The following is a 21819-nucleotide window of genomic DNA, read 5'->3' on the forward strand; positions in this document are numbered from 1 at the left end:
AAACCATTCCATTGTTGCCCTGGCTTTATCTTTAGGGTCATTGTCCTGCTGGAAGGTGAGCCTCCGCCCCAGTCTCAAGTCTTTTGCAGACTCCAAGAGGTTTTCTTCCAAGATTGCCCTGTATTTGTCTCCATCCATCTTCCCATCAACTCTGACCAGCTTCCCTGTCCCTGCTGAAAAGAAGCACCCCCAGAGCATGATGCTGCCACCACCATATTTGACAGTGGAGATGGTGCATTCTGAGTGATGTGCAGTGTTAGTTTTCCACCACACATAGCGTTTTGCATTTTGGCCAAAAAGTTCCATTTTGGTCTCATCTGACTAGAGCACCTTCTTCCACATGTTTGCTGTGTCCCCACATGGCTTGTGGCAAACTGCAAACGGGACTTCTTATGCTTTTCTGTTAACAATGGCTTTCTTCTTGCCACTCTTCCATAAAGGCCAACTTTGTGCAGTGCATGACTAATACTTGTCCTACAGACAGATTCCCCCACCTGAGCTGTAGATCTCTGAAGCTCGTTCAGAGTCACCATGGGCCTCTTTGACTGCATTTATGATCAGCGCTCTTCTTGTTCGGCCTGTGAGTTTAGGTGGACGGCCTTGTCTTGGTAGGTTTACACTTGTGCCATACTCCTTCCATTTCTGAATGATCGCTTGAACGGTGCTCCGTGGGATGTTCAAGGCTTTGGAAATCTTTTTGTAGCCTAGGTGTGCTTTAAATTTATCCATTACTTTATTCCTGATCTGTCTGGTGTGTTCTTTGGACTTCATGGTGTTGTTGCTCCCAATATTCTCTTAGACAACTTCTGAGGCCGTTACAGAGCAGCTGTATTTGTACTGACATTAGAATACACACAGGTGCACTCTATTTAGTCATTAGCACTCATCAGGCAATGTCTATGGGCAACTGACTGCACTCAGACTAAAGAGGGCCGAATAATTACGCACACCCCACTTTGCAGTTATTGATTTGTAAAAAATGTTTGGAATCATGTATGATTTTCGTTCCATTTCTCACATGTACACCACGTTGTATTGGTCTTTCATGTGAAATTCCAATAAAATTGATTCATGTTTGTGGCAGTAATGTGACAAAATGTGGAAAACTTAAAGGGGACTGAATACTTTTGCAAGCCACTGTACCTAATACACCTCCTGTGTGTGTTTGGTATATTTTGAAACAGGGAATGGCACAGAGGGCCGACATCACAATCGGGGCAGTAGAGGTGTGATTCCTTTCAGGATTTATTCCCTTTGCTATCAGTCTTAGGTGGCGGGCTGAGAGTAGTCAAAATCAAGGCATAGATCGGTGCAGGCGCCAGGCAAGGGAGTAGTCAAAACCCAGGCAGAGGTTGGTTAAAAAATGTTTGGAATCCACAAGTATCTGGATAATTTTCCTTTTATTTTATACAGAAAAAACAGGGGTGTAACTAGAAATCACTGGGCCCCTCTGCAAAATGTTTGCATGCTTCCCCCCCCCCCCCATTATATATTCAGTAAAGGTCACTGCATTATATTTTCAATATATAATGCATTGACATACATCATACCGTATATATATATATATGTTACGGCCAGAACCCGAAGTCTGGCCACTTCGGGTTCTGGCCGGTCAGAATGCTAAGTGGCCGCTCTCTGCGGCCAATACACAAAACACTGCTCAATTTAGGACTTTGGCCGGCCAGAACGCGTTCTGACAAAGTGTGGCCGGCCAAGTCCCGAAGCTCACCTCTCTGCTTTAAGTTTCCCCGCTGTCCCCTCTCCCTGCACTGTCTCCGGCTGTCAGTTCTGTCCCCTCTCCCCGCGCAGATCTCCGGCTGTCAGTTCTGCTTGAAAGGACCCCAGGGCTGCCCTAATGCTGCCGGCTGCTTTATGTCCCCGAGGTGTCCGCGCTGTCTGCCGCTGGCTATTTTCTGCTCCAGCGACCAGAGGCTGCCAGAGAGGGGAGGAGGGAGGAATGTCCCCCGAGAGGTCAACGCTGTCCGCCGCCTGCTCCAGCGACCACTGGCTGCCAGAGAGTGGAGGAGGGAGGAATGTCTGAGGGGTCAGCGCTGTCTGTATTCACGGAGGTGAGAGAAGATGAAGGGGGGAGGAATGTCCCACTGTCCCCAAATTAACTCCTTAAGGACCCTGCAGCCTGCTTTTTCCAGATGACACAGGGCTCAGTGGACGGACACTGAGAATGAAGGGGGAGAAATTTGATATGCGGATGGGCCAACTAATAATGGAGGGGAGAAGAAAGCAAAAGGTCACTATGTAAAAGACAGTGGGAGAGTAAGATAAGGAAAATATGTGAAAACATATGCTGGGAACCCTTGCCTGAAGTACCTGATGCTGAGGGAACAGGTAATATTACATGTGTGCCTCCCACTTCACTGTGTGTGTTTGTAATGTTCCTGTGTGAACCTGCGTGAGGAGTTTCTGACAGAGCTAGGAGTTTGTAGTTCTGCTACTGCTGCTTCATTTTTGTGGGAATTCTGCTGTTGCTGCCAAGATAATATAATATTTTATTCTACTGTGTGCTGCGGCTGCCATTCTGTGGTGTTTTCGTTAACTTTCTGTGGTAGTTTGGTGTAGATTCTTCTGCTGCAGCCATTCTGTGGTGCTTCTTTGAACATTCTGCTGCACCTGCCTTTCCGCAGTTCTGTATTTTTTTGGACATTCAGTTGCAACTGACATTCTGAGTTACAAACATGCTGGATGAAAGTAACACACTTGTGGAACCAGGATTTGATATGAAAACCAGATTTATGGATAGTTTGAACTCAGTGATACAGGACAAAGCAAGTAATTGCGCTATCTTTAGTAGAGAAAAATACTGTGATGTTATAGAGCAGGTGAAAGCAGCTAAAACAAAGCAGAAGAAACAAAGCGTTGACTATCGGCGAATAAGAAAATATGATGTCATCGTAGTTGATGGAACAGAAAAACTGATTGCACCAGTAACAAAAGAAAACCGTGCTGTTTTGTACTATGTACATACAGAAGAACTGTTTGACATACTGCACGAGACGCATTTAAAAATTGGTCATGGAGGTCGCACCCGCATGGAAAAGGAACTACACCTAAAGTTCAAAAATATCACAAAAGAAGCCATTAAACTGTATCTGAGCTTATGCAAGCTCAGATACAGTTTAATGTATGCAGTATGTCAAACAGTTCTTCTTTTCAGAAGAACTGTTTGACATACTGCACGAGACGCATTTAAAAATTGGTCATGGAGGTCGCACCCGCATGGAAAAGGAACTACACCTAAAGTTCAAAAATATCACAAAAGAAGCCATTAAACTGTATCTGAGCTTATGCAAACCATGCCAGACTAAACTGTCTAATCCGAAGAAAGGTTTAGTTTCTAAACCTTTGCTCTTTAACGAATTGAATTCAAGATGCCAAGTAGATCTGATCGACATGCAAAGCAACCCTGACAGGCAGTACAAGTTCATCCTCAATTATCAGGATCATTTAACCAAGTTTATATTACTACGGCCTTTGAAAAGCAAAACCGCAGCAGAAGTCGCTTACCAGTTACTTGACATTTTCACCATCATAGGTGCGCCGAGCGTCCTTCAGTCTGATAATGGCAAAGAATTTGTCAGCCATGTCATTAATGAACTGAAATCTATGTGGCCTGAATTGAAACTGGTACACGGCAAACCGCGGCATAGCCAAAGCCAAGGTTCCATTGAACGTGCCAATCAGGATGTTCAGAATATGATGATGACATGGATGCAGTCAAATGATTCAACACATTGGGCTGAGAGTCTTCGATTTATTCAATTTATGAAAAACCGCTCTTTTCACCAAGGCATCCACCAGTCGCCATATGAAGCCATGTTTGGTTGCACAGCAAAAGTGGGACTGAGTACTTCCAATCTACCCAAAGAAATTGTAGACAAGTTGGTTACAGAGGAAGATCTTGAGAAAATCGAACAAGAAATGGAGACGGCTATTAATGGAGGGGCTTCTGCCGACATTGAAAATGCTGCGGTAGCAACAGCATCAGGAAGTTCAGTTCAGTCGCCTGAGAATAGTAACACAGATGTATTGTGTCCAGTATGTGAAAAAGAGTGTTCATCAGCTCACACCTGTGGATCTTGTGGAAATTATGTTCATGCAATTTGTGGAGTAAGCAACGCTGTGGATGAAGGCTATGGAAGTAAAATTACTTGCTGGTTATGCCATAAGAAACAAGAAATCAGGAAGAAGAGATCAGCAGCCCATGTTGGCTTGCAAGCTCAAGCTTCACAGATGTTTAAAAATTCAGATGCGAAATTCCCACAAGCAAATATTGGAGATAACGTGCGCATTCGTATACCAGATGTTGACAGAGGCCGTGGAGACCCAAGAAGCGTTCTTGCAGTTGTAATGAATGTTGAGAACGGTTTCTACAAGCTAGGAACAGAACATGGTGTTCTGAAACAGCTGTTCGCCAGAAGTGAGTGTACCATTCTCAATGAGAAATTGGTAACATTGGAAGCGGTTGGCAAAACAGAAAAATCACTTCGGACCATCGCATCTTCCCAATCACTGACTGGCGGGCAAGGATATACTCGTTGCAGCTGCACTGGAAAATGTGCAACGAATCACTTCAAATGTAGAAGACAGTAACTGTTGTGCAATTCTAAGTGTCATAAAAGTTTGACTTGCTGTAACAAGTAAACTACTGCTGTTGAACAATATTCCTGTATAAATTTGACATTAAAAAAACGGTTCATTTACTTTTATAAAAGGTTACATGTCAGTTTTGACCAAATTAAGTTGATATTAAAAGAAAAAGTTACAGGCCAGTTTTGGCCACATTAATAAAGTTCATTACTAAGTTATATTAATTCTCTGAGTTTTATTTATGTTGTGAGATTTGTGCATTTTGGACTTTGGCCGGCTGACTTTGGCCATTTTGCAAACTGGCCGGCAAAAGACAGAAATTTCCAGCATTTTGGACTTTGGCCGACGTCAAATCGGCCAGTTCTAGAAACGGCTGGCCAATTCTAGAATTGGCCGATTTCTGGTTTTGGCCGTAACATATATATTAAACTAATATGCAGGCTGTGCTTGCACTCAATGTTAAAGGAATACTATCGATACCCAAGTGTTCTAAAATGACAGTGTGCAAATAATGTCTAAGTAGCTGTGTAAACATTTTCCTACTTTTCATGTTAAATATCAGTGGCAAAACTGTAATTTATTGAGGGTAGGATTTAGCTATATTGGGACAAATCAATTGCAGAAGGTGTGTCTGCTTCAATGCACAGCCAGAGTTGCATACCAGACTACAGAAAGCAAATATCAAACATCAAACTCTGAAAGCAAAAACAGTTACATTTCCTCTGCTCTCTTCAGACACTTCATTCAGGGCCCGTTCAGACTGCACGTGTTTCCAGCCGCGTTTTGGAAACGCGTGCAGGAGGCCGACACGCACGACATCAGACAGTGCATAGAGTGCACTGTCTGATGTTCACACTGCATGCGTTCTGGACCTGTGCGGTCCGGGAACGCATGCTGCACGCAGATTTTGTCAAAACGCGCGGCTGTCCCATTTACTTTTCAGTGATGGGATCAGCCACGCAACGCACAGAAACGCGGATGGCGTGCGTTCGTACGCGTTGCGGTCCGCACGCGTGGCCATCCGAATTTGTGATCTGAACGGGCCCTTAGAAACAGAGCTCCCAACAGCTGCAGCTCCTGTGTCCTGTCTCTCTCTGTCACACACAGAGTTACACATAGAGTTAACTGATCAAGTGTGAGGGGAATTTCCCCTCTCCTCATGGCTCAGTCAGCCGTCAGTTTTGGCGTCAGTAAACTTTGAATGTATTTTGCTAACAGTAAACAAAGAAGTTGCTACTAAAATGTATACACCAGTACTTAGCAGCACTTCCCAAACAATTCCTGTGTCAATTGAAAAAAATATGTGAATCGATAGTATTCCTTTAAATGAGTAGTGCACTAACCCATATCATAAAGGGCTCCTCATTACTGATCATTGAACATGAAGCAGGGGGCATATTTGAATAAAGCATACATGGATGTCTCAGGCCAGGAGCATATTTAAATAAAATACATGTGTCTCTGTCTTGTCTAGCACCCTAGGTTACTGGGAAGGTTTAGCCTGGGTTTACACTAAATGGGCTGTCAGCATATCCGTTACCGTGCAAATTCCGCACCTTTTTGAATGGAATGGCAATGAATCTGCTTTGCACTAAAAATGCATTCAAAGGGGCAGGAACAGATGCATTGCTAGTACACTGAATAGTACATTTGGATGGCAACTGACACAATTGAACCCAGTGTAAACCTAATTTTAACCAATTGCTGACCGCCTTAAGCCGATGGGCGGCGGCAAGGGCTGGGCCCAAACGACCGCAATACGCCCATCGGCGGTGGCGGCGGGCGTGGTTATGCGGCGATCGCGTCATTCGTGACGCGATCAGCCGCCGGTGACAGGCTCCGCCACCCCTCGCGCTGTAATCCGCCGGCCGTTCGGAAGCGCCGGCGGGTTACTAGCACCCGGATCGCCACTGAAACAGCGTATAATAGGCTTTGTAATGTATACATAGCCTATTATACAGGCTGCCTCCTGCCCTGGTGGTCCCAGTGTCCGAGGGACCACCAGGGCAGGCTGCAGCCACCCTAGTCTGCACCCAAGCACACTGATCTCCCCCCCCCTTGCCCCTTGATCGCCCACAGCACACCTCAGACCCCCCCCTGCCCACCCCCCAGACCACTGTTTACACTCAGTCACCCCCCTAATCACCCATTAATCACTCCCTGTCACTATCTGTCAACGCTATTTTTTTTTAACCCTAAACTGCCCCCTGCTCCCTCCTGATCACCCCCCCACCCCTCAGATTCTCCCCAGACACCCCCCCCCCCCCTGTGTACTGTATGCCTCTATCCCCCCTGCAATAACCCACTGATCACCTGTCAATCACCCATCAATCACCCCCTGTCACTGCCACCCATCAATCAGCCCCTAACCTGCCCCTTTCGGGCAATCTGATCACCCATCCACACCATAAGATCGCCCGCAGATCTGACGTCAGATCACCTCCCAAGTGCATTGTTTACATCTATTCTCTCCTCTAAACACCCACTAATTACCCATCAATCACACCCTATCACCACCTGTCACTGTTACCCATCAGATTAGACCCTAATCTGCCCCTTGCGGGCACCCAATCACCCACCCACACGCTCAGATTGCCCTCAGACTCCCCTTATCAATTTGCCAGTGCATTATTTACATCTGTTCTTCCTTGTAATAACCCACTGATCACCTGTCAATCACCCATCAATCACCCCCTGTCACTGCTACCCATCAATCACCCCCTGTCACTCAGGCGCGGAGCTAGGGGGGGTCGGGGTAGGACAAGTGCCCCGGGGCGCCTGGTCCCCAAGGGCGCCCTCCGCATTGGTGAGCTGCTGTTTTTTTTTTTTTTTGTTTACTTTTTTTTTTTTTTTTTGCGGCGGAGGGGAGCAGCGCAGAGAAGAGGGAGAGCTGTGGGGAAGGGGGGCCGTCTCCCCACTCCTTCCCTCACCTTAGATGCTCTCCCTCCCTCGCTGTCCCCTCCAATGTCCGGGTGGCTGGCAGCGGCGGGCGGAACTCACCTCCGTCTCGCTCCAGCGCCGGCCGGAAGTTCGGGTGACGCAGCCGCTGCTCTGGTCTGCACCAGACCGAGTAGCGGGCGGCAGATCCATCCGGCGCTGCGAGAGACGGAGGTAAGTTCTGCCCACCGCTGCCAGCCACCCGGACATTGGAGGGGACAGCGAGAGAGGGAGAGCAGCTCTTCCTCTTCTCTGAACTGCTCCCCTCCTGCTGGGGAAGGGGACACCTGACCTGGCTACCTACTCTGGGCACATATACCACTGCCTACATATATTGGGCACATATACCCCTGCCTACATATACTGGGCATATACCCCCGGCTCCCTACTCTGGGCACATATACCTACCCTGGCTACCTACTCTGGGCACATATACCCCTGGCTACCTACTCTGGGCACATATACCCCTGGCTACCTACTCTGGGCACATATACCCCTGCCTATATTGGGCACATATACCCCTAACTACATATACTGGGCATATACCCCTGGCTACCTACTCTGGGCACATATACCCCTGCCTACATATATTGGGGACATATACCCCTAACTACATATACTGGGCATATACCCCTGGCTACCTACTCTGGGCACATATACCCCTGCCTACATATATTGGGCACATATACCCCTAACTACATATACTGGGCATATACCCCTGGCTACCTACTCTGGGCACATATACCCCTGGCTACCTACTCAGGGCACATATACCCCTGGCTACCTACTCTGGGCACATATACCCCTGGCTACCTACTCTGGGCACATATACCCCCTGACTACATATATTGGGCACATATACCCCTGGCTACCTACTCTGGGCACATATACCCCTGGCTACCTACTCTGGGCGCATATATACCCCTGGCTACCTACTCTGGGCACATATACCCCTGGCTACCTACTCTGGGTACATATACCCCTGCCTACATATACTGGGCATATACCCCTGGCTACCTACTCTGGGCACATATACCCCTGGCTACCTACTCTGGGCACATATACCCCTGCCTACATATATTGGGCACATATACCCCTAACTACATATACTGGGCATATACCCCTGGCTACCTACTCTGGGCACATATACCCCATGGCTACCTACTCTGGGCACATATACCCCTGCCTACATATATTGGGCACATATACCCCTAACTACATATACTGGGCATATACCCCTGGCTACCTACTCTGGGCACATATACCCCTGGCTACCTACTCTGGGCACATATACCCCTGGCTACCTACTCTGGGCACATATACCCCTGGCTACCTACTCTGGGCACATATACCCCTGGCTACCTACTCTGGGCACATATACCCTTGGCTACCTACTCTGGGCACATATACCCCTGGCTACCTACTCTGGGCACATATACCCCTGGCTACCTACTCTGGGCATATACCCCTGGCTACCTACTCTGGGCACATATACCCCTGGCTACCTACTCTGGGCACATATACCCCTGCCTACATATATTGGGCACATATACCCCTAACTACATATACTGGGCATATACCCCTGGCTACCTACTCTGGGCACATATACCCCTGGCTACCTACTCTGGGCACATATACCCCTGCCTACATATATTGGGCACATATACCCCTAACTACATATACTGGGCATATACCCCTGGCTACCTACTCTGGGCACATATACCCCTGGCTACCTACTCTGGGCACATATACCCCTGGCTACCTACTCTGGGCACATATACCCCTGGCTACCTACTCTGGGCACATATACCCCTGCCTACATATACTGGGCATATACCCCTGGCTACCTACTCTGGGCACATATACTCCTGGCTACCTACTCTGGGCACATATACTCCTGGCTACCTACTCTGGGCATATACCCCTGGCTACCTACTCTGGGCACATATACCCCTGGCTACCTACTCAGGGCACATATACCCCTGCCTACATATACTGGGCATATACCCCTGGCTACCTACTCTGGGCACATATACCCCTGGCTACCTACTCAGGGCACATATACCCCTGGCTACCTACTCAGGGCACATATACCCCTGCCTACATATGCTGGGCACATATACTCCTAACTACATATACTGGGCATATACCCCTGGCTACCTACTCTGGGCACATATACCCCTGGCTACCTACTCTGGGCACTTATACCCCTGCCTACATATACTGGGCACATATACCCCTAACTACATATACTGGGTACATATACTCCTGGCTACATATACTGGGCATATATACCCCTGGCTACATATACTGGGCACATATACCTCTGGCTACATATACTGGGGACACATACCCCTGCCTACATATACTGGGCACATATACCCCTGGCTACCTGTTCTGTGGACAGCTCTACCCCTGGCTACCTGTTCTGGGGACATCTATACTGCTGGCCACCTATTCTGGGGACACCTATAGACCTAGGGCTACCTATTTTTGGGGAAGCACTGCTGTCAGATTGAGTGTATTTTGGGGAACTGCTGCCAGGTGAGAGGTGTCTACCATATTAAGGGGACATTGTGCCTATTTATGTGAAATGCTGTCTATTTATGTGCCTCATGACTGCTGAATTTGTCTTGTTGGGGGCCTCATGGTTACTGAATTTGTCTTGTTGGGGGCCTCATGATTTGTTGGGGGCCTCAAGATCGCTGAATTTGTCTTCTTAGGGGCCTCATGATTGCTGAATTTGTCTTGTTGGGGGCCTCAGGATTGCTAAATTTGTCTTGTCGGGGGCCTCATGATTGCTGAGTTGGTCATGTTGGGGGCCTCATGTTTGCTCATGAGTGCGGAATTTGTCTTGATGGGGGGGGGGGGCTCATGATTGCTGCATTTGTCTTGGAACATGCTGGAAGGTACATACTGAGGGAGGGTGGGTGAGCGTGAGCCTGCTAACCTCCATGTACATTTGAAGGGGCGTGACCAAATGTGGAGCACCCATAACCACGCCCACATTTGGTCACGACCCTTCACCTTAGGGGGCGCATTAATAGTCTTTGTCCCCGGGCGCTGAAAACCCTAGCTACGCCTCTGCTGTCACTGCCACCCATCAATCAGCCCCTAACCTGCCCCTTGCGGGCAATCTGATCACCCACCCACACCATCAGATCGCCTGCAGACCTGCCATCAGATTACCTCCCAAGTGCACTGTTTACATCTGTTCTCTCCTCTATACACCCACTAATTATCCATAAATCACCCATCAATCACCCCCTGTCACCACCTGTCACCCCCCCCCCCCCCCATGTACTGTATACATCTATTCTCCCCTGTAATCACCTGTCAATCACCTGTCATTCACCCGTCATTCACACGTCAATCACACGTCAATCACCACCTGTCACTGCCACTTATCAGATCAGACCCTAACCTGCCTCTTACGGGCATCTGATCACCCTCCCACACCATCAGATTGCCCCAGACCTACCCTCAGATCACCTCCAAAGTGCATTGTTTACATCTGTTCTGCCATCTAATCACCCACTGATCACCCATCAATCAGCCCCTGTCACTGCTACCCATCTGCAATTATCTGCCCCTAGGGCAGCCAATCACCCGCCCACACCCTCCGAACGCCCTCAGACCCCAGCCCTGATCACCTCGCCAGTGCATTGCTTGCATCTATTTCCCCCCTCTAATCACTCTTTAGACACCCATCAATCACCTCCTGTCACCACCTGTCACCCCCTAGCACACCTACCCATCAGATCAGGCCCTAATTTGCCCCGTGTGGGCTCCTGATCACTCGGCCAAACCCTCAGATCCCCCTCAAACCCCCTTCCGATCACCTCCCCAGTGCATTGATTGCATCTATTTTCCCCTCTAACCACCCCCTGAGACACCCATCAATCACCTCCTGTCACCCCCCTAGCACTCCTATCCATCAGATCAGGCCCAATACAACCTGTCATCTAAGAGGCCACCCTGCTTATGACCGGTTCCACAAAATTCGCCCCCTCACAGACCACCTGTCATCAAAATTTGCAGATGCTTATACCCCTGAACAGTCATTTTGAGACATTTGGTTTCCAGACTACTCACGGTTTTGGGCCTGTAAAAATGCCAGGGCAGTATAAGAACCCTACAAGTGACCCCATTTTAGAAAAAAGACACCCCAAGGTATTCTGTTAGGTGTATGACGAGTTCATAGAAGATTTTATTTTTTGTCAAAAGTTAGCGGAAATTGATTTTCATTGTTTTTTTCACAAAGTGTCATTTTTCACTAACTTGTGACAAAAAATAAAATCTTCTATGAACTCGCTATACACCTAACGGAATACCTTGGGGTGTCTTCTTTCTAAAATGGGGTCACTTGTGGGGTTCCTATACTGCCCTGGCATTTTCGGGGCCCTAAACCGTGAGTAGTCTAGAAAACAAATGCTTCAAAATGACCTGTGAATAGGACGTTGGGACCCTTAGCGCACCTAGGCTGCAAAAAAGTGTCACACATGTGGTATCGCCGTACTCATCTGTAATCTCTCTGTAAATGGACTTCTTTCTAAAATAGGGTCATTTGTGGGGTTCCTATACTGCCCTGGCATTTTAGGGGCCCTAAACCGTGAGGAGTAGTCTTGAAACCAAATGTCGCAAAATGACCAGTGAAATCCTAAAGGTACTCATTGGACTTTGGGCCCCTTAGCGCAGTTAGGGTGCAAAAAAGTGCCACACATGTGGTATCGCCGTATTCAGGAGAAGTAGTATAATGTGTTTTGGGGTGTATTTTTACACATACCCATGCTGAGTGGGAGAAATATTTCTGTAAATGGACAATTGTGTGTAAAAAAAAAAATCAAAAAATTGTCATTTACAGAGATATTTCTCCCACCCAGCATGGGTATGTGTAAAAATACACCCAAAAACACATTATACTACATCTCCTGAGTACGGCAATACCACATGTGTGGCACTTTTTTGCAGCCTAACTGCGCTAAGGGGCCCTAAGTCCAATGAGCACCTTTAGGCTTTACAGGGGTGCTTACAATTAGGCACCACCCAAAATGCCAGGACAGTGAACACACCCCACAAATGACCCCATTTTGGAAAGTAGACACTTCAAGGTATTCAGAGAGGAGCATAGTGAGTCCGTGGCAGATTTCATTTTTTTTGTCGCAAGTTAGAAGAAATGGAAACTTTTTTTTTTTTTTGTCACAAAGTGTCATTTTCCGCTAACTTGTGACAAAAAATAAAATCTTCTATGAACTCACCATGCTTCTCAGTGAATTCTTTGGGATGTCTTCTCTCCAAAATGGGGTAATTTGGGGGGTATTTATACTATCCTGTAATTTTAGCACCTCATGAAACATGACAGGTGGTCAGAAAAGTCAGATATGCTTCAAAATGGGAAAATTCACTTTTGGCACCATAGCTTGTAAACGCTATAACTTTTACCCAATCCAATAAATATACACTGAATGTTTTTTTTTTTATCAAAGAAATGTAGCAGAATAGCTTTTGCGCTCAAATGTATAGGAAATTTTACTTTATTTGAAAAATGTCAGCACAGAAAGTTAAAAAAGTCATTTTTTTGACAAAATGCATGTCTTTTTTGATGAATATAATAAAAACTAAAACTCGCAGCAGCAATCAAATAGCACCAAAAGAAAGCTGTATTAGTGAGAAGAAAAGGAGGTAAAATTCATTTAGGTGGTAGGTTGTATGACCGAGCAATAAACCGTGAAAGCGGCAGTGGTCTGAATGGAGAAAAAGGCTCTGGTCCTTACGGGGCGAAAAGACTGTGGTCCTCAAGTGGTTAAGCACCATATCCCGGTAACATAATGCATCAGTTTTCTGTATAATAGTTATAAATCCCCAAACCAGCTTTAACATTGACCACAACATTTCAGCCAAAATGGCCCGCACTGTGTACAACAGAAGGGAAGTGTGGTTAGGATGTAGGGTAAGGGTAGATAGGGTAAGGATAGACTTAGTTGTTTGGAATAGGCTCCTGAAAGAGAATAATGAGTGGGGTTTAGGGTTAGACATCAGATGTGGTGCTGTGGAAGCGAAATTAGGGTTAGGAATTAGGAAAGGATTAGCATAGTGGCACAGAAAGCAGGGTTAGGTGTCAGGCTTCAGGAAGTGGGTAATGTTAGGGTGGCTTTTCAAAATCCGGTGAACAGGTAATTCATAGTAGGCATAAACCCCTTCAGGGGGAGCAATTGGACCAGTGCGACAATTCCAAAAATTAGGGAACCAATTTCTCATAATGCATAACGATATTTATTGCATCAAAAACACACAAAAAAACCCCACATCCAAATACCTCCCCCCTAAAAACAACACCTGATGGAATTGAAGCGCTCCTCACATCCAATCACTCCACACACATGCAATCCTTGGCCAAGGAATTGAAGACTAAACGGATAGCACAGTTCCTATGCACACAGTTCCTCATCAGATGGAAATCCTCTGATAACAGCACTGATCTGGACAATCCACTATACAGTATCTGCTGAGGTACTCACATCCATTAACAACAGCTCATAGGAATGCTTGCAGAAGCAATTTCATGATCATTATAGCAACATAACGTTATCCAGAGCTTGACAACTGTGCAAAAGTCTGTGACATCCACTGCTGCGAACGCAGCACTCACCCAGTCTTCATAAGACCCTTTCTCGTACCTTTTCCTATTCGGCTTGTAACCGCGGTGTCCCGGGGTATACACCGCCCTTACTTTCTTGTGTCGGGAGGTAGCGGGGTAAGATATCACTGGCCAGCCAGATTTTGTTACATGTGCGAGCAGGAGGACGCCAGGCTAACGCGCTCTCGCTACAACGGCCTGTAGCCACGCCTGCATACGCGTTACGCCCACATACGCGTCACGTGGGCTTCCTCAGTGCATCTGCTGTGGATCTATAGAGGGGGCGTTCCATAGCCCCTTTAATCTCGTACTATCTTCCCACTTGGAGGCTGGCTTATTCAGTGGGGAAGTCCTGAGGCAGTCTCCGTTATCTGGAAGCTGCATTTCTCTGTCACACTTTATCATGTTGCTAAACAGTCATTGCATAGACTTGTATCTGCTTTCCATTCAGCGCAATCTTGATTTTATCGAAATAACATAGGCATATCATTATTTACTCATTTTCAGATGATCACATGAATTACTTAAAGCACCACATACAATTTTATTTCTGCTGGGTTCCCAATCTCACAGATCCTGAGATTTCTAGAGCAGTTGGGGGTAGACCCCTAATGGTTGCACGTAGGGCTCTAAGTCTGCGTGATGCATTGGTCCACTCACAGGTTCCAAAAAGTAGGGACAGGATGTGGTTGGGAGGCAAGCCTCCAAATGGCATGTTTAGGTGTGGACGTTGTTCCATTTGCCAGTATGTGGATGTGACTAAAACATTTAAAGATTCAACGGGTGACCAAGAGTGGGAAATACGCAGTTACATTAATTGCAACTCAGAGTGGGTAGTTTACCAATTGACCTGCCCGTGTAACAAAATATATGTGGGTATGACCACAAAGCGTCTGAAAAAACGGATCGGACAACATCTTAGTGATATAAGGTGTGGCAGGCAACAAAATGGAGAGTTCAGGAGTACTGTGGCAGAACATTTTGGGACTGTGCATCAGGGAAAGGTTGATGGCCTTAAGTGTCGAGGAATTTATAGATTACCTGACAAAGGAAGAGGAGGTGATAGGGAAAAAGCCCTCCTCCAAAAAGAAAGCAGGTGGATCTATACCTTAAAAGCCCTGGAACCAGCCGGTTTAAATAGTGACCTGGACTATACTCCATTTCTGTAGATGTAGAATAACATATTCCTAAAGTAGAGAAAGCTCCCCCGTTCCCATTCCTAGTTTCTATGTGAATCGCTGGTTGTTGAGCTTTGAACTATTTTAAGCTGTGCAGGAAGGATGAACAAAGATGTGGATTTTCTTGCACAGTAAATTAAAATAAGGAAGAAAAGGATGAAAACTTCTACCTTCTAGTTAGTATATGCTGTATGCCATGCTGATATCGATACAAGTGTTATTTATAAGTCGCAGCATCATCTGTCAAAATGCCGGTAGAAGACGTGTTTTACAAACATACTGGCAACATCACATTGGAACTGACGACAGGAAGTGATGTCAGCACTAGAGGAAGGGAGTTCCTGGCTTGAAGTGCATAAAGGAGGAAGTAAGCCCCCGCCACGCACATCCAGTTGAAGCTCGTGAGAGGCGGGCGCAACGCGTAGGTGGACGGGGCCTGACACCCGTGCAGCAGTGTGGAGCGCTCTGGCGTCCTGGCAAACCGACAGGTACCTTGCAAAGGGACCACCTAGGACTCTGGAAAACAATCCCTGGACCTGGAATACTAGGATGGGACAAGGGAGTTTGGTGTGACATACCAGCGGAAAGATACTTCACTAAAGAGGGCGGTAAGATTCTGATTAGGTAAGTCCTGCTATGTCAGGTGAAGATTGCCATTGTTTTTTGCTGCCTGAAGCTTTGTTTGATGCGGACTGTACCCTTGATTAGGATATAGCCTAATAGGACATACCAAGAACACTGCGGTTTATTCATTTTACCCACTTACACCCACAAGAGTTGCAAAGAGACTCCTGGTACCGTACCTGGTATGAGTGGTGAGGAGGGAATGTGAGGCGCAGTGTGATTGGTGGTGTGGGAGCGCTCAATTTTTAAGTGGTTTTAGCATTATTTACTACAGCACTTTTGTACCAATAAAGATATTTTTCACAATATACCAGATGAGTGGTGGCACCTATTTGATTATACTCACCCTCTTGGTTACCTGAAAATGTGGCTCTATCTTGATTCTTACGACTTGTTCCAAGAACTGAATCCTTTCTGCTTTCCAGCCTTTGTGTATATATAGTTGTTTCAGGGACATAATCTGTTGGCCACTCCAGGCTGTGGTTTGGTTCCCTGCTTATCTCCTGGAGGAGAAAAGACATTTACGTTTACTGCCCATTCCAGTCTAGAAGAATACCACTCCGGAGCACCAAGACAAGGTGATCCTGCACAACACACTCCACCTTTTAACAAGACTTTGAATCTGTGCGTTGGCTCCAGGAGTGTGACATTTAAGAGCAGATTTAAGCTGCCGTTCACATCCCACATCCAGCACACTTGACCCTCCATACCTTTCACCAACATTATGCCATGAAATTGGTTTCCACCTGGCACTAGTGAACTTTTCCTCCTTCCCTGTTCGGTCCATTCGGGCCAATCAGTGGGAAGTGAAAAAGGATTGTTACCTTTTTCTCCAAACATTAACATGCTTGGGCCTTGTGTTCTCATTAACCCCTTATTGTCCATGAGAATGTCCTGTCCTCGGTCTCCTAGGACGAAATGGCAACCTAGGATCACCATCAGCACGGTACTCTACATTATGAGAGCACCTCCTTGGGAAAGAAAAACATTAGCAATTTGCATTATGCTTTGCTCAGTCAGTTTTTTTTTTTAGTCTCTTTCTGATCTCGGAAATCTTGCTGTTCTCCAAACCAGGATTGGCCTCTGGAAACTTTCGCTTATACGACTGACATCTCCATCTCTGTTGCAAGCACCTCAGCTTTCTCGATTCCATATTGTCAAACTCCTGAAACCGAAATACAAACAAATCAATTCTTATTAATGATTTGAGTTTCGCCCTGCGGGCTATTACTTTGTACACCTTAGATTGATCAATATCTACCATGCTTGATCTCGTTTCTTTATAGCTCTCTTGAACTTTGTTTACCCTTTTGGTGGAATGAAGCTTAACTCCTCTCCACTACCTTATGTACAATGTCATAAGTACTTACTTTTTTTAAAATATGCTCCCACGGACTGCACCTTCAGAAGCTCTTACCTCCCCCCCCCCCCCCCCTGTACATACTCAGCTGCAGTATGTACTGAGAATGGATGCCACACTCTTGTTGCTGCTACCTGCAGACTGCTTTTCAGCTGAGCTTGCAATGCTCTTACCCATTTTCGTTTACTTACCTAGAAACTCATTGATCGTAACCAGCTCTTCTAGAAGTCCTGTTTGTTGTAACCTCTGACCAATGTTTACCAATGCTACTACCTCTGTACCTGCCCCCCAAAAAATGGCTACCTCCCTGTAGGAAGGTGTGTTTTTCACAGGGTTCAGGGTTCCGCATGCCAGCATCATATGCCTGCATGAGAATCTCTGAATGCCCACTAGGTAGGTAGTCCTATGGCAAACATTCTACTGATACACTGTGACTCTGTAAATGGCAATTCCTTGCATCTTTTTAATTGCCCCTTGAACTGCTTTCAGTTCTGTTCTTTGTGCTAAACTTGGTAGGAGCTGAAAAAGATATATTTGACTAGTGGACGAGAAAAAACACACAAACTTCCCAGCATTGACCTCTTTGTCAATCTCTGGCCCTGTCCACGACAAAATTTGAAAAAAACGTTTACCGCTCTGCAGCCACAACGACGGACACCTGGATTGGTCAACTCCTTTTTTTCCACCTCCTGTAAACCCTTATGTTCTGTTCCCCACCTTTATCTCTATTGGGAACCCATGCTGCACCGCTGTTTAAGGTGCATCACTTAAAAGAGTCATCAGGCAAAAAAAAAAAAATTAGTTTCACTTACCTGGGGCTTCTACCAGCCCCATGCAGCAATCCTGTGCCCTCCTAGTCACTTACTGCTGCTCTGGTCTCCCTCCGTCAGCTAGTTTAGTTTTTGCCAACCTCCGGGTCGGCGGGCCGCATTGCGTAGATTTTTACGCATTCCCGCTGGTACAAGAACATTAACACATACATTGTTACGCGTTAGCGGTTAAACGCGTAAAAATGTACGTGTGAGTGGTACACGTAAAAATGTATGTTTTAATGTTCCTGCACCAGCGGGAATGCGTAAAAATGTACACAATGTGGCCCGCCGACGCGGAGGGCGGCAAAAACTAAACTAGCTGACGGAGGGGGGCCAGAGCAGCAGTAAGTGACTACGAGGGCACAGGATGGCTGCATGGGGCTGGTAGAAGCCCCAGGTAAGTGAAACTTTTTTTTTTTGCCTGATGACTCCTTTAAATGAATAATCCCTTATGTAACCATCTCCAGATACCCCCCTATTCGCGCTTGCAAATCATCCTCAGGGAAATATCTAACATCTATGTGTCTCCATGTACCTTGCTTGAAGACACTTCCTATGACTTCAGTAACTCATAGCCACTGCTTGTTTCACATATTCTGGCATTCTTTATTCCCCATGACCAGACTTTGGGAAAATAATCTGGAATCAGATACTCTGTAGAGTATCTTTGTCATCTCTATGGATCTCCAGATCAGCTGCTCTGTGCAATGTGCAACGTTTGCACAGCACTGATGTGGATCCCTGGCCCCCATGAGCCCTCCCTCGCTGACATGACGCTAGTTTGCCAGCTTCTCTGGGCATTGAGGGTGTACCTTTTATTGTGGGCTCTTCCCGCACCCCCCTCCACCTATGTGAGCTTCACACGTCACAAATTTTGGGATGACCCTTCCCTGAGCTGTGTCACCATATTGGAAACTGAAAGATGCCAGACAGACCTACCTCTTGCCTGCTATTGGTCTTAATGCAAACCTTTACAGAAAAAAATGGTTCCTCACAACACTTCAGCCATCTATCTGCTAAAAATACAGGAAAGAAAAACCATGCAAACACATTGACATTTTTAAAATGTGATTTACCCATACAGTTACTCTGTTCTCAGACACACTGTCTGTGAGACACAATCAACATCTCTGCAGAACATCTCACAATCCCACGCAAGGTTCAGACACACAAACCATGCATCTAACGCATACATGCTGAAAACAAAGAAAAATGAATGAACTCACGGACAGATACAGGTACTCCTGTCTCATCCATCATGTAACTTCACACAGAACTCCAATTCTGTGACGAACAAAAAAAAAAAAACACAAGCAAACTCCTACTGCTATTCTCTCACCCCCCCCCCCCCCCCTGACATACCAAAATGTCATTTTGTGCGGAGGTGCCAAAAACACAATAAAAAACCAACAAACCACTCAGAAAAAACGAATGTTCTCATGGATAGAACCACAAATATATTCAAACACCCACTGCTATGGTTTCACAACAACAGCAAAAACACCAACAGCATCACACAATCTCACATCTGCAACTTTCCATCCATCCCTCCCTCCTTCTCACTCCGACAGTAAAAAAAAACCGGCTATCCCTTTTAAGAAACGACAGCAGATACTGAAACTGAAACCATTCACCCATAGCCAGAAGACAGAGAGAGAGAGAGAGAGAGAGAGAGAAAAAAAAACCTCTGCCTTTATTTGCCATCCTCACTGCTCATTCGCTGCCCTATGCAATCATACTGACATTACCACATACAGCTATATGAACAGAAACAGACATTTCTACCCTGCATAAGCTGCAAATTCACACACTTTCTCCCTGTTGGCCTGCTGTGCTCCCTCAACCCCCCCCCCCCCCACACACACACACACACACACCACCACCATCCACTAAATACTCTCGGTTGGGGGTGAGGACTTCACAGCAAAAAACAAACAAAAACAAAACAGTGCAACACCACACAGCATGCATTATAAAAAAAACTTGTATATCAACAAATACAATACAGATTATTCTCGTTAACAAAATAAACCCTACTTGCCTCTTCATTCAGACGTTCCTTGAAAATTCATACAGCTGTGGCAGATTTTCTCACGGATCTCTTTTCTGACGTCTCCCCGGGGTGCTGAGATATTCCTCTCTCAGTGGATCCTTCCTCACGGCAATCTGCCCAGCCTGCCTTGGAATGCCCCTTGATCCAGTTTTGGCTCTAATTGCGTGTACGTCACAATTTTCTCATATGACGGCCTAGAGATCCGCCGCGGTATTTGTTGAACTTTCTTCCGTGCTCTGGGCCTCTCGCAGCCCCACACTCACTTATCTCTTCTTGATAAGCTTCCAGCGGCTTCTCAGCTTTTTGCTGTGAAAGTCCTTGATAGACTGATATCTCTGGCCCCCGGACCTTTTTCTGTCTGTTTTGAGAGACAGCCCTGGGTTTCACGGCACCAATTGTAATAAATATTTGTTGGCTGCTATGGGCAACAACACTACACCTTTGTTCGGCACCCTATCACAGAAAGTGTGATAACTCATCACAGCAACAGCACCGGAGATAGAACTACTTAGATGTCTTCAAATGTTCAGGAGTTTATTCAGAAAGCCGATATACAGATGTGATCAGCAGCAATCTTATATCTTCGTTACATGTTACCTCACCAAAGCAATCGGTCTGTAGAATCTTATGCGTTCCATGCAGACTTGGCCCATCCCTGGTGGATAGTCCAGGCTTTCTCTTATAATCTATTATATGTTGCACTTAGCATATATACAGCATACAGATAATGTAAGAAGGAAAGTAGAAAGTCAGAAGTGAGAAGTGGCTCTCTGGAGCCCGTTGGCTGTTTTAATACCAGCCTTTAAAGAGTTAAATGTGACATAATCTGAGCAGGGACGGTCCAGTTCCCATCTCATGCAATTGGCTGATAATAGCATGTGATGGATGACCCTATATGCGCCTGCTCAAATGGGAAAAGCCAAAAATGGCGTTTCCTCTCCTACTACCCAGAAATTAGGTAATATGTACCTAAAACTATTGGTTAATGTATTTGTGAGAATGTTTCCATAACAATGGCTCATGTTTATCCCGCTGCAGCCTAGAGGTCTATACATCTCGGCCTGATAGGTACTCTGGTCTTGTGTGAGACCCAGGACAATGTTCTACTGAAAATCAGAACTGTCTTTTTTTCGCTGTAAGAGCCTTAAAGAGACCCTCTGCCGAGCAAGTCCTTTTACTAAACCTAGTTAGGTAAAGTAACTGAGGCCTACGAATTCAAGCATATCATACATAAATTCTAACAATTACATGTTTGGAAAATTAATGTTTTTAGAGAATCACAAAATGCTCACAATTTCTAATAGGTAGGAACCCTGTCTTCGTGTCATGACACCCTGAAAAGCATTTAGGAAAATGCCAGTGCTACATAAATGCAATATAATAATAATAACAACTACTAGTTGAGTTCAAAATATTATTCAAAATGAATCCATGCTTCTATCCTAATTTCCAAGATATTTAGCTTAATTCACACCTATGTGGCAGCTAATCTTTTGCACTTGTATGCAGCGGTATTACAAGCAGACCGGGTAATCCTTACATCAAGGTTACTTTAAAGTTTTGGTTGTATGCAAAGGAACATGCAAATACTGTATTTTTATTTAGCAGAAATT

The 21819-nt window shown here is 45.9% G+C and overlaps 1 protein-coding gene across 1 annotated transcript in view; it reads left to right on the forward strand.

Moving 5' to 3' along the window:
* The window catches only part of PHF2 (PHD finger protein 2), a 762463-nt gene that overhangs the window by 558629 nt on the left and 182015 nt on the right, over positions 1-21819 (forward strand). The window lies entirely within an intron of this gene.

The sequence above is a fragment of the Hyperolius riggenbachi genome, chromosome 9, assembly GCF_040937935.1.
Source record: "Hyperolius riggenbachi isolate aHypRig1 chromosome 9, aHypRig1.pri, whole genome shotgun sequence".
Lineage (NCBI taxonomy): Eukaryota > Metazoa > Chordata > Amphibia > Anura > Hyperoliidae > Hyperolius > Hyperolius riggenbachi.